Source organism: Bos javanicus, chromosome 13 (genome assembly GCF_032452875.1).
Source record: "Bos javanicus breed banteng chromosome 13, ARS-OSU_banteng_1.0, whole genome shotgun sequence".
Taxonomy (NCBI): domain Eukaryota; kingdom Metazoa; phylum Chordata; class Mammalia; order Artiodactyla; family Bovidae; genus Bos; species Bos javanicus.
Window position 1 is genome coordinate 60,543,866 of NC_083880.1, and position 12,187 is coordinate 60,556,052.

The 12,187-nt window shown below is 42.2% G+C and overlaps 1 protein-coding gene across 2 annotated transcripts in view; it reads left to right on the forward strand.

Annotated features, from left to right (window-relative positions):
- The first annotated feature begins 19 nt into the window (after positions 1-19).
- Positions 20-12,187, forward strand: part of CSNK2A1 (casein kinase 2 alpha 1) — a 57,830-nt gene continuing 45,662 nt past the window's right edge. Inside the window, exon 1 of one of the 2 annotated variants that reach the window (XM_061437151.1) lies at positions 20-168. The gene's annotated coding sequence lies outside the window, so the exon portion shown is untranslated. The remainder of the gene's footprint in view (positions 169-12,187) is intronic. The other variant, XM_061437152.1, reaches the window with a different exon arrangement.

A 12,187-nucleotide genomic window follows, 5' to 3' on the forward strand; every position in this document is an offset into this window, starting at 1 on the left:
CCCGCCTCCCGGTCGGAGGGGGGTTTCCGCTTCCGGCAGCGAAGGCTGCAGCCTCGCTCTGGTCCCTGCGGCTGGCGGCCGAGCCGTGTGTCTCCTCCTCCGCCGCCGCCATATTGTCTGTGTGAGGAGAGGGGAGAGCGGCCGCCGCCGCTGCCGCTTCCACCCCAGGTACCGTGGGAGCTGCCAGGCGAGGTCGTTGTGGGGTGCGGGTGGGCCCAGACGGGGCAGCGGGGCGCGGCCGCCTCTCACGCCTCCAGCAGACTCCGGAGCGGCCCTTCGCCTTCCCCTGCCCCCCACCCTCCCCCCCTCACCATCCGAGGCCCCTGCAGCTCATCGGAGAGGCCTGGGGCCACTCCCCAGGGCGGGGAGGGAAGCTTTGGGGGCAGAGGTTGATGTGAGGATGGGAGCTGGCTCTCGAGTCTAGCTTATGGCTGGGGAGAGGGTTGGACTGGGGCGGGGACTAGGGGGCAACTTGGAGAAGGGGGTCGCCAGAGGGGGAAGGGAGCTTGAGGGGTGGGGCCGCAGTGGGGGATGCTGGGGGAGGGTGTCTAGGGGACTGATGCCCTCAGTGTAGGCTCGGGTGGACCTTCCTGTGGAGCAGAGCTGCTGGAGTGGGGGCCTCCTAAGGTCCCTCTGGGCGAGGCAGGGCTTCCCACCTGCACACTGGGGTGCAAGGTGGAGGCGACCCGGGGCGAGGTCATTGAAGATAAAGGGGAAGGGTACCTAGAAGTGGGGCAGAACGGGTGGAGTTGGAGTTAAGGGTTAGTTGGGAGCTTGGGTGGAAGACGAGAGGTACATAGAATGAAAGATTGGCTGAGTTTACATGTTAGTTTGTGACCTTCTGAAGAGTAGGACTTTTATTTTTGTTTTTCGATTGTGTTTTTGTTTTTGCAGCATTGGAACATTTCTTGCCTTGGCAGGTGAAGGGTGGAGCTTATGTAGTTTGTTTTTGGGAAGCAAAGTCGAGGTCAGGAGAAGTTGCTTCTTGGCTCTTGCTATTGTGAGAAGGAAAGAGTTCTGGCAAGGAGGTGGCAAATTAATTGGGGAGGCCTGATTACCTTTTCAACTGCTAAATTCTATGAGAAGTGGGCGTGCAGAGAGGAAATGGAAAGAAAGCTAGAAAGGGAAGATTTTTCTAAGAGTCGGAAGAGTCCATTCCATCTAAGGAGTGGCAGTACATCTCTGGATTCCCAATTAGAAGTGCCACTGCTGTTTCCCTGTGTGACCTAACTTCTCTAAATCTCTGTTTTTCTGTCTGTAAAATGGGGATGATAGTATTTCTTAGAGGATAAGTTTGTGGTGAGTGAATAAGATAATTTGTGTCAGGTGCTTACTACAGTGCCTGGCAGGTCGTGAGTGCTCGATAGACCTTACGTGTCGCTTTTCTTAAAGAGCCTACTTGGTATATTTGAGGTTCCTCCAATCTAGGTAAAGTGTGTAGTCAATAATCTGACAGTAGGCAAGGCTTCAGAATATTATATTTGTAGCTGTTGTAGTGTTTTGTTCTAAGTCACTTGGCTTAACTGTCTAGGTGGAACTTGAGCTGAAACACCAGGACCAATGCTAGTTCTCCCTCGTGGTTTTTTAAAAGTTCACCTGCAGTTTTACCTAGACAGGTTTGTCCTTCTGTGACTTTGAAATACTTGACTTTCGTTTGCTGTTGGAGGAGGGGGTGTGCCTTGAAGAATGAAAATATTTCAGGTTTGCTTAGATAAGTTTATCAGCTGATTACAAAATTAGGTCACCCTGGGGTAACTTTTTTTAAAAAGCAAAACCCAAATATGTCTAGTTATATCCTTTTATATGGAATACAGTAGAGAAGAGAAGCACACGTTTAAGGGAGAGCAAAGGGTGAGTTTCTACCTAGTGTGTTAATTGCATAACTGTTTAGGGATGAAACAAGTATATTTTTAATCTCTTTTGCTTAGCCAGTCTTTTCCAGGATGAGTCCTTGGTTTTACTGTTGTCTCTGTCTCTGAACATATACCTTTACTTCACACACTGTTGGAGAAAGAAATTTTCTTTGGGAACTGAGTTTAAAGCTTTACTTAGGGTTTGGAGTTGTAGTGGGCAGAATGACCACCACTACCACCCTTAAGATGTCCAAACTCTTAATTCCCGGATCTGTAAATATGTTACATGGCAAAAGGCCTTTGCAGATGCTATTAGGGTTAAACATCTTACAACAGGGAGATTATCCTGGATTTGTGGGTAGGCCCAATCTAATCACATGCGCCCTTAAAAGCAGAGAACTTTCTCCAGCTGGGAGTCAAGAGAGATGGGGCAGAAGGGGAAATCAGAGAGAATTGAATCATGAGAGGGACTCCATTTGCAGTTGCTAGAGGGAGTTACATGGAAAGCATGAGAAGGAATGCAGGGAGCCTCTAGTAACAAAGACCAGCCCCGGCTGATAGCCAAGAAGGAAATGGAGACCACAGTCCTACAACCACAAGGAACTGAAGTTGGCCAACAACCTGAATGAGCTTGAAAGTGGATTCTTCCCAATTTCCAACAAGGATAACACCTTGATTTTGACCATATGAAACCCTGAGCAGAAGACCTAGCCAAGCCCACCTAACTTATGACCTACAGAAACTATGAGATAATAAATTTCTGTTGGTTTAAGCCACCATGTTTGTGGTTTTGTTACGGCAGCAGTAGAACACTGGTATACATTTTTGTACCAGAAATAGGGTACTTTTACCTAAAAACGTTGGAAGTGGCAGTAGAAGAGGCCAGCAGTGTTTTGAGGAGCGTGAGATAGAAAAAGCCTAGAAACAGATTATTAGAGTAATGACTGAAGTGGAAGTGAGGTATACATTGGAAACTGGAGAAAAGAGGATCTTTTTACATAGTGGCAAATGAACTTAGAATTGTGTTCTGAGGTCATGTGGAAAAGAAAACTTACAAGTGATGAACTTGGATGTTTAGCTGAGGAGATTTCCAAGCGAAGTATTGGTTTATTTGTAGATGTAGGTCTAATGGTGAGCTCCTGTGAAATTCACGTGAAGCCCTCTAAGTTCTTGAGCATTTTATTACTAACAGAATGTCCGCTTGATTGAAAAACATAGAGTAGGAAATTAAAGGGGGGCTCTCAACCACTCCCCTCCCCCAGATTTTTAACTAGTAAGAAGCAGGCTGGTAAAACTAGAGATATGAACGTGTTTCTTTTCTTTTAAAAAAGGGTGACTTAGAGGCTGGAACCAAGAGCCCAAAGAGGTAGAACTGAAGGTTACAGAAGAGATTTCCCTGGGTTTGAAATGTAATGGAGTTTGCCCACATTTTGAAACTGCTTTGGACCGATGGATCCACTTTCCCTTATGTTTTGCCTGCTTTCTTTAATAGTTATATTCCCTGTTTGAACTGGAATGTTTTTGACTATTGCCTTATGCTTGTCTCACCATTACAGATTGGGAGCAGATAACTAGTTGTCTTTTTTGGTGTTTTTTTTAGAAATTGTGCTCCAGGGTGTTGCACTTAATGTTTTATACCCAGAGCTTCATCCATACCTGCTTTACATGGTGAGATTTGGGAGTTTTGAATTGATGAACTTTAGATGAAATTTATGGACTTTGAGTTGATGCTTTAATGAAATGAGACCTTATGATGAATTGGATGGTTTTTGCATTTGGGAGAGGTATGAGTCTTTGGGGGCCATTAGGGTGGACTCTATTCCAAAGATCCTCTGGAATCTGAGTTTGTTACTGTTTTGTGGCAAAAGGGACTTTTCGGATATAACTGTGGTTTAAGAATTCTAACAAAATGGTTATCCTGGATTTTCTGGGTAGGTAGGTCCAGTCTGTTCACATGAAAGCAGACAGCTTTGTCCAGCTAGAGTTAGATTTGAAGCATGAGAGGGACTCAACCTGCCATTCCTGGAGGGGGCCACGTAGTAAGCACAAGAAGGAATGCCATCAACACCAGCTGACAACCAGCAAGGAAATAGGGACCTTAGTCCTGTGCTCAAAAGGAACCTCTTTCAGCCAGCAGTCTGAATGAGCTTGAAAGCAGATTCCCTACCCCAGAATTTCCACCAAGGAACATAGCCCTACAGACACCATGATTTTTGGCCTTGCAGGACCCTAAATAGAGAATCCAGCCAACCCTACCTCACTTCTAGTCTATAGAAACTGTGAGATAATAAATTGTGTGGTTTTATGACGCTTACTCCTTGGAAGGAAAGTTATGACAACTTAGATAGCATATTCAAAAGCAGAGACATTACTTTGCCAACAAAGGTCCGTCTAGTCAAGGCTATGGTTTTTCCAGTGGTCATGTATGGATGTGAGAGTTGGACTGTGAAGAAAGCTGAGCAGCGAAGAATTGATGCTTTTGAACTGTGGTGTTGAAGAAGACTCTTCAGAGTCCCTTGGACTGCAATGAGAGCCAACCAGTCTATTCTAAAGGAGATCAGTCCTGGGTGTTCATTGGAAGGACTGATGCTAAAGCTGAAACTCCAATACTTTGGAGTTGACTCATTGGAAAAGACTGATGCTGGGAGGGATTGGGGGCAGGAGGAGAAGGGGACAACAGAGGGTGACATGGCTGGGTGGCATCACCAACTCGATGGACATGAGTTTGAGTGAACTCCGGGAGTTGGTGATGCACAGGGAGGCTTGGGGTGCTGTGATTCATGGGGTCACAAAGAGTTGGACACGACTGAGCGACTGAACTGAACTGATGTTTGTGGTAGTTTGTTGCAGTGACAATAGGAAACTAATTAGGAATTTTGAAAGAAAACTAATTAGAGGGGTTTTGCTTACTTTATTTAAGAATCTTTCAGAGATTATTTTCTGGAGAACAAAGACAGCAGAGATTATTCTGTAAAGTGGAGATTTGGTCCTGGAAGACCTCACAGAATAATGGTGTTAAGTGGAACCTAGGCTTCTTCCTGGAGAAGGCAATGGCACCCCACTCCAGTACTCTTGCCTGGAAAATCCCATGGATGGAGGAGCCTGGTGGGCTACAGTCCATGGGGTCACTAAGAGTTGGACATGACTGAGCGACTTCACTTTCACTTTTCACTTTCCTGCATTGGAGAAGGAAATGGCAACCCACTCCAGTGTTCTTGCCTGGAGAATCCCAGGGACGGGGGAGCCTGGTGGGCTGCTGTCTATGGGGTCGCACAGAGTCGGACACGACTGAGGCAACTTAGCAGCAGCAGGCTTCTTCCTCGATGTGTAAGCATCTTTACACATCCTTACACACTTCCTAGATGTCATGTGTCATTAGATGAAGTTTGAAGGGGCTAGATGAACAGCTTGGTAAAACATAGATTCTAGAGTTCTAGGCCATTTTGGTAGAATTTCTATAAATTGATGATTCTTCCATGCCTATAATAAGCATCCTGGATAATTCCTTCATCTTTATTAGCTGAATAAAGCATCGAGTTTATTTGACAATCCTTTAAAGACTTTCTGTTTTTTTCGAAGAGCTGAAAATGGGTGATTATTTTTTAGGAATTGATAACCACCTATGTACAGTAGTCTGTTCTTTCACACTTCCTACCCCAACCCGAAATTGTTACAAGGTCTTTTCTCCCTGTCATTGCCCCCCCCCCCTTTTTTTTTGCCTGAGCTGGACCTTTGTTGCTGCATGGACTTTCTCTAGTTGCGATACACAGGCTTTTCATTGAGGTAGCTTCTCCTGTAGCAGAGGACAGGCTCTAGGGCACAGGCTAGGTTGCCCCACAGCATGTGGAAACTTCCTGGACCAGGGATCGAACCCGTGTCCGCTGCATTGGCAGACAGATTCTCAACCATTGGACCACCAGGGAAGTCCAGTCATTGTCACTGGCCACTTGGGGTTAAGAATAAGATTTGGGGACTTGCCTGGTTGTACAGTATATAGGAATATGCCTGCCAGTAAAGGGGACACGGGTTCCATCCCTGGTCTAGATAGATTCCACATGCCACAGAGCAACTAAGTCTATGCACCATGACTGCTGAGCCTGCATGCTGCAACTACTGGAGTGAGTGCGCCTAGATCCTCTGCTCCCCAACGAGAAAAGACCGCAATGAATAGCCTGCTCTCACGTCTACTAGAGGAAGCCCATGCACAGCAGTTAAGACCTGTAGCAGCCATAAATAAGACTTGGGTATGTGTGTATAACTAAATCACTTTGCTGTACACCTGTAACTACTGTAACACCGTAAATCAACTATTAATTTCTAGAAAAGCCAAAACAGTTTAAAAAAAATACGATTTTGGAATCATAATTGCAGAAAAGACTTCTGACTTTTAAGAAAGGCTTTATTGTTGTTTATCCGTATGTTACTGATTAGATACATAAAATGTGGACTCTCAACTTTAGTGAAGGGAACTTCAGAGGATGGAGGAAATAAGAGTTTCTCTTTGAGTTAGTTACCTGAATAGAAACATGATTACAAAATTAGAGCATTTCAGGATATGAAGGACTTTTGTGATTATCTGTGTGACTTTTAGGTTTAGAGTAAAGGAAATTGGGCCACCTGAAGGTTAAGTGACTAAACCAAGCATCTCAGTCCTACAGCTGGCCTAGAATCCTGGTCCAGGCAGTGGGGATTTGTGGCTTTAAGAATATATTCTCTGTGTACCTCCATCCTGTCCTTTTTCTATATTTTACCTTACATAGGTTATCTCTCTCTGCCTCATTTTCTTCATGCAGTCATTGTGAGGATTGATTGAGGTAACACATAACACATTTAGCATAGCACCTAACACAGTAAGTGCCCAAAAGATGTTAACTGTTAGGTTTATGATAATTGTTTTGACAATTGTTTGACATCTTTTGCATAAATATTACAGTACAATTTGTACAAGTTCAGAAACAGAATTACGTGATTTGGCATTGGATTAGGTAAGGACTTACTGTTTTAAGTAATGCTTGTGATCCTTAATTTAAAATGAGAATTGGATTTGATCCTTGGTCTGTCACAATTAATTCGTTGGGTGACCTGGACCAAGTTTGTTTCATAAGAATGTTAGTGTCTTCATACACCCAAATTTCTTTGAACTCCTAAAATGGATAATTTAAAATGGTACTGTATCATTTAGTTGTTCCTTAATAGAGATCTAAGCCATCTAGCTTTTCAAAGGAAACAATTCCTCTAGAATTATTAAGAAAAAGGAACTGCTGTCATTGTAACAAATATTTACATTGGGTTATAGGCAATTGGTAGTTTCTCCAAGGCAGAGTTCAGCTGACCTACTTGTTGACCAAACTTTTTCTCCTTCACATTATAGAAATCAAGTATTATCTTTTTAAAAGTTTAAGGTGAGAGAATTAATAGTATCATACTAGGAGTGACTTTTCACTGGTTTCTACAAAGCGTGTGTCTTTCAGCCTTAGACATAAGAAATGTACTTAGCAACAGTTACTATGGTGGGCAGGCTTTTATTACATTAGTGATGATAGTGTTTTCTTGCATAGAAAGTATGTGTTACCTGAAGTGAGGGTTTTAGGGTTAAATACCGGGGTATACTTAGAATACTGTTTTATAATTTTATATGTGTCATGTCTTAAATGCCTTTATATTGGCCACTTTTTTCTTTTCACACTTTCTGGTCTTGTGGATTTTTTTGACAGATTTTTATTAGCTGAAACTTTTTAATCTACTTGGAAAAGTGAACACTTGCAATTTTTTGAAGTTATGACTAATGCCCTAGTGGGCATTTCTCAATTTAGCTACCTCATTAATGTTATATAGTTTTTAAGAAAGCAACCTTGTTAAAATGAATGGATAAATTATTTTCCTAAAAATTTAATCATGTCATATCAGAAAGTACAAAATAGCCGTTTGACCTTATTGGATTTATAACCGGTGAAACGATGTTAATTCTTTCAACAAGCCGTGAGTGCCTGGTGTATTTCAGGTAGGTGCTGTGCCTACCTGATCTCTAGATGGTCCTTGACCTCAAACTTAAAATTGAGTGTCATTTTGTCGTAACTTGGCAGCTTTCTGCACTTGATCTTAGCCAAAAGGCAGAGAAGCCATAGCAGCAGCTTTCTGGAGTGTTTTCTTATGAAAACTCATATTGGCTTTGTATTTAGGTATAGTTTCTGAAACAGCTGCGGAAATTTGGTGGGCAGTGGATTCAGGATTTCTGATTCTTAATGAAATTCTTTAAGATTACTGGGGCTCAGCCATAAAAAGGAACACATTTGAGTCAGTTCTGATGAGGTGGATAAACCTAGAACCTATTATACAGAGCAAAGTGAGTCAGAAAGAGAAAGATAAGTATCATATTCTAATGCACATATATGGAGTCTAGAAAAATGGTACTGAAGAATTTATTTACAGGGCAGCAGTGGAGAAACAGACATAGAGAATAGACTTCTGGACATGGGGAGAGGGGAGGAGAGGGTGAGATATATGGAAAGAATAATATGGAAACTTAACATTACCATATGTAAAATAGATAGCTAACAGGAGTTTGCTGTATGGCTCAGGAAACTAAAACAGGGTATCTGTGTCAACCTGGAGGGGTGGGATGGGGAGGGAGGTTCAGGAGGGGAGGGGGTATATGTATACCTGTGTCTGATTCATGTTGAGATTTGACAGAAAACAACAAAATTCTGTAAAGAGATTGTCCTTCAATAAAAAAAGAAAAAAAGATTACTGGGGGAACTAAGGGAGGGAGCCAGCAGGAGAGTTGGAAAAAGCTTCAGCTTTGGAATGAGACCAAGTTTGGGTTTAGTGACCAAGTTTACTTAACTCTTAAGCCTGGATTTTGTCATCTCTGCAATTGGGATAGCAACTACCTTGGGCAACTTATTTATTAGCCTTTTGTTCCTTCATCTATAAAATGGGCGTCAGTACTTACCTCAGAATATTCTTGTGAAGATTAATAACTAAAGCACCAGCTGGTTATCATAGCCCAGTTGGTAAAGAATCCGCGTGCAATGCAGGAGACCCTGTTTTGATTCCTGGGTCTGGAAGATCTGCTGAAGAAAGGATGGGCTACCCACTCCAGTATTCTTGGCTTCCCTGTGGCTCAAGCTGGTAAAGAATCTGCCTGCAATGCAGGAGACCTGAGTTCGATCCCTGGGTTGGGAAGATCCCCTGGAGAAGGGAATGGCTACCCACTCCAGTATTCTGCCCTGGAGAATTTAGGTCACAAAGAGTCGGACACAACTGAGCGACTTTCACTTCACAACTGAAAATTAAAGGAGATAATTTATAAAATGCCAGGTACCTTTTCCTTCCCTGTCAGTGACAACTGTGTGTTCATTGCCAGTGCCTATACTCTTGATTCTCATTTTCTGCTGCCAGGAGTCCTTATTTTTCAGTGAGGCCTTTCAACCTGTACTTCCTGTTTCCGATGTGGCCTGTTGGATGGGTGAGGTACTGAATTGCTGCTTGGGGGTGGGTCAGTATGTAACTCATGCCCAGTGTAGATTGCCTCAGTTACTCATCTACAGTGAACACGGTCAGGGTGTTATCCAGTCTTGGTGAATCTAGGGTTCTGTTGCTTCTAGATAGAAAAGTGACTTTCCATCTCAGACTTGGGGAAAGTTCAAAGTTGACTCACCTATGGACTTGTGAACCTGAGATCAGAGATCTTATTCCTGATGGTTCTTTGATCACAGTTTGGGAATTAACTTGTGTATTGTGTGTTGGGCATATGTTTGGAGGAGAACTTTTTCCTGCATTAACATCTTCTCTGTGTCTTGCTCACTCAGGTAATCCACTAACTTGCTTTCTTTGCTCTGTGTTCTTAAATCATACACACACACCTTTAGGCATAGCAGAAACCTGTCTTCATCAGTACTTACAGTCCTCTGTATATTCATGACTCTGTATAGAATGAATACAAATAGCCATCTGCCTTGGGAGTTGTCCCATCTTTTCAAATCTGATTTTTTATACCACTGTGACATTGTGGCCAGCCCGTTCAGGTAAGAGAATAACAAAGACTCCAGATTGTCGAAACTCAAATCTCTCACCCCTCACCTTGCCTCCAAATTTAAAGAAATCCATTTCATTTTAATATTACAAATGATAGGTTGTTGTTGAATCAGTGTGAAGAATTGGGGAAATAGTGTTAAATTAGTAAAACTAATTTCCTGTTTAGGCTTTGAAACATATTTGACTTGGGTTCAAATCTGGCCTCAGTTACTTAGTAGTCCTGTGATATTTGGCAGGTTATTTATCCTCTGAATCCGTGTTTATTTCTAAAATGGGAATCTACATCTAATACCATGTCTGGCTTATAAGAGACACTCAAATGATAGTTATTACATACATATATGGGTTATACTTTAGATTACTGTAGGTCACAACAAATCTTTTGGTTCCAGAGGGTGGTGGCAAGTGGAATAGAGTAGCAGATTGTGACTTTATTTCACTGTGTTGCCTGGTAAAAAGACGCAGGTGATAGCTTCTTTGCCCACCATTTATTGTATTTTATATTACTGGAAACAGTATTGTACTTCATGCTTATGTCAAGTGTTTGAGGTAGAACTGTGTTAATTCAGATCAAACTGCTTGGGGATGTTTGATTTAGGTATTATTAAAGTGTGGTTGACTTATAATGTTTCAGATATACAGCAGAATGATTCAGAAATATTTGTATGTGCTAGAGTAGTATAGTGTTAGTCGCTCAGTCATGTCCGATTCTGCGATCTCATGGACTGTAGCCCGCCAGATTCCTCTGCCCATTCTCCAGGGATTCTCCAGGCCAGAATACTGGAGTGGGTAGCCTTTCCCTTCCCCAGGAGATGTTCCCAACCCAGGGATCAAACCCAGGTCTCCCACATTGCAGGCAGATTCTTTACCAGCTGAGCCACAGGAAAGCCCAAGAACACTGGCGTGGGTAGCCTATCCCTTCTCCAGTGGATCTTTCCGACCAAGGAATCAAACTGAGGTCTCCTGCATTACAGGCAGATACTTTACCAACTGAGCTATCAGGGAAGCCCTTGTTAGGATTATATCAGGTGTTATTGTGAAATTTATATTCCAAATTCAGACCCTTAACAGATCTAAAAAAATTTACAGTTAGCTTTGAACCAGGTAGTTTTCTTGCTTTTCAGTGTGCTCTTGGGATCTTGGAATTTGAGGGTTGGAGTGGGTATGGTGAACTGTCAAGGAGCTAAATTGTTAACTTTTTTACCTCTATATTTTTCCCCAATTGAAAAAATAAAACACCATTACTTATGGCATTAGTTTGATAGATGAGGGAGAATCATTTTAAAATAGAGGAAAGAAGATTGCTTCATTTAATCTTCATTTATTTCCACCATTGACCTGTTTTCTTTTGGCTTATTCTTTCAAGCCATAGGGTTAGGAGGTTTAGGTTGTGTTTATTGTTTTGGTTTTCTTGTGCCAGTGACCTCCGAATGGATGACCTCCCAGAAGAAATGGTAGTATATTAGTGAACTGTACTTGAAAGCTGCGAAAGATGAATTGTGTATCTCTTAAAGGAGCACTATGAAAATAGTTTTCTCAGCCTACTGCATGGATTTTGACAATTCAGCTCATGATCTTTTTAGTTAAATCAGAATTTTTCAGCCAATGGACTATGTCAGGGAGAGTTACAGATATGCTGAGATTCTGGTCCCCTCAGACTTCAGGCCATTTGGGCAGAGTACAGGGCCTCCAAACCAGTGACCTTAAGTCCAAAAGTCTTGATCATTTATCCATTATTACAAATACTATTTTCTCCTTGTGTTTTGAGTTTTTAAAAGGCTACGTGTAAGCACTAGTTGAGAAAGTTCAGTAATTGAGTGTCTTAACAGTTTTAAGGTTCGAGGGGATGCCGATCTGAAAATAGTCTTGATTTTAAGTTTAGAAAAGACAATTTTAAAGTGTATCTTTCTGATCCTCAGGCAGTTTCCTTTCCACATATAATTCAGGGGTTATACTTTAAAATGTGGGACCGAACGATTAGAGTTTGGGCACTTGTGAAGAAATTTGAGTTCTTAAATTTGTTTAAGCAATAATGTGAAGCAAAACAAGTTCCCTTGTATAAAATTGGTGTCCTCATCTGACTCTGAATGCCACTGTATCTTTTCTGGGAACTGACACTTTGTTAATCATTCATCAGGCATGGGTCTCCTGCTTTAACATAAATTGAAACCGAGGATACATTGTCTTCCCCTCTTCCTTTCGGAAATAATGGGATATACTTAAAATTTTTAATTGTTTAATATTTATGTAAATTATGAAGTTAGCTCCCCCGCCCCTTTTTGACCATGCTGTGCAGC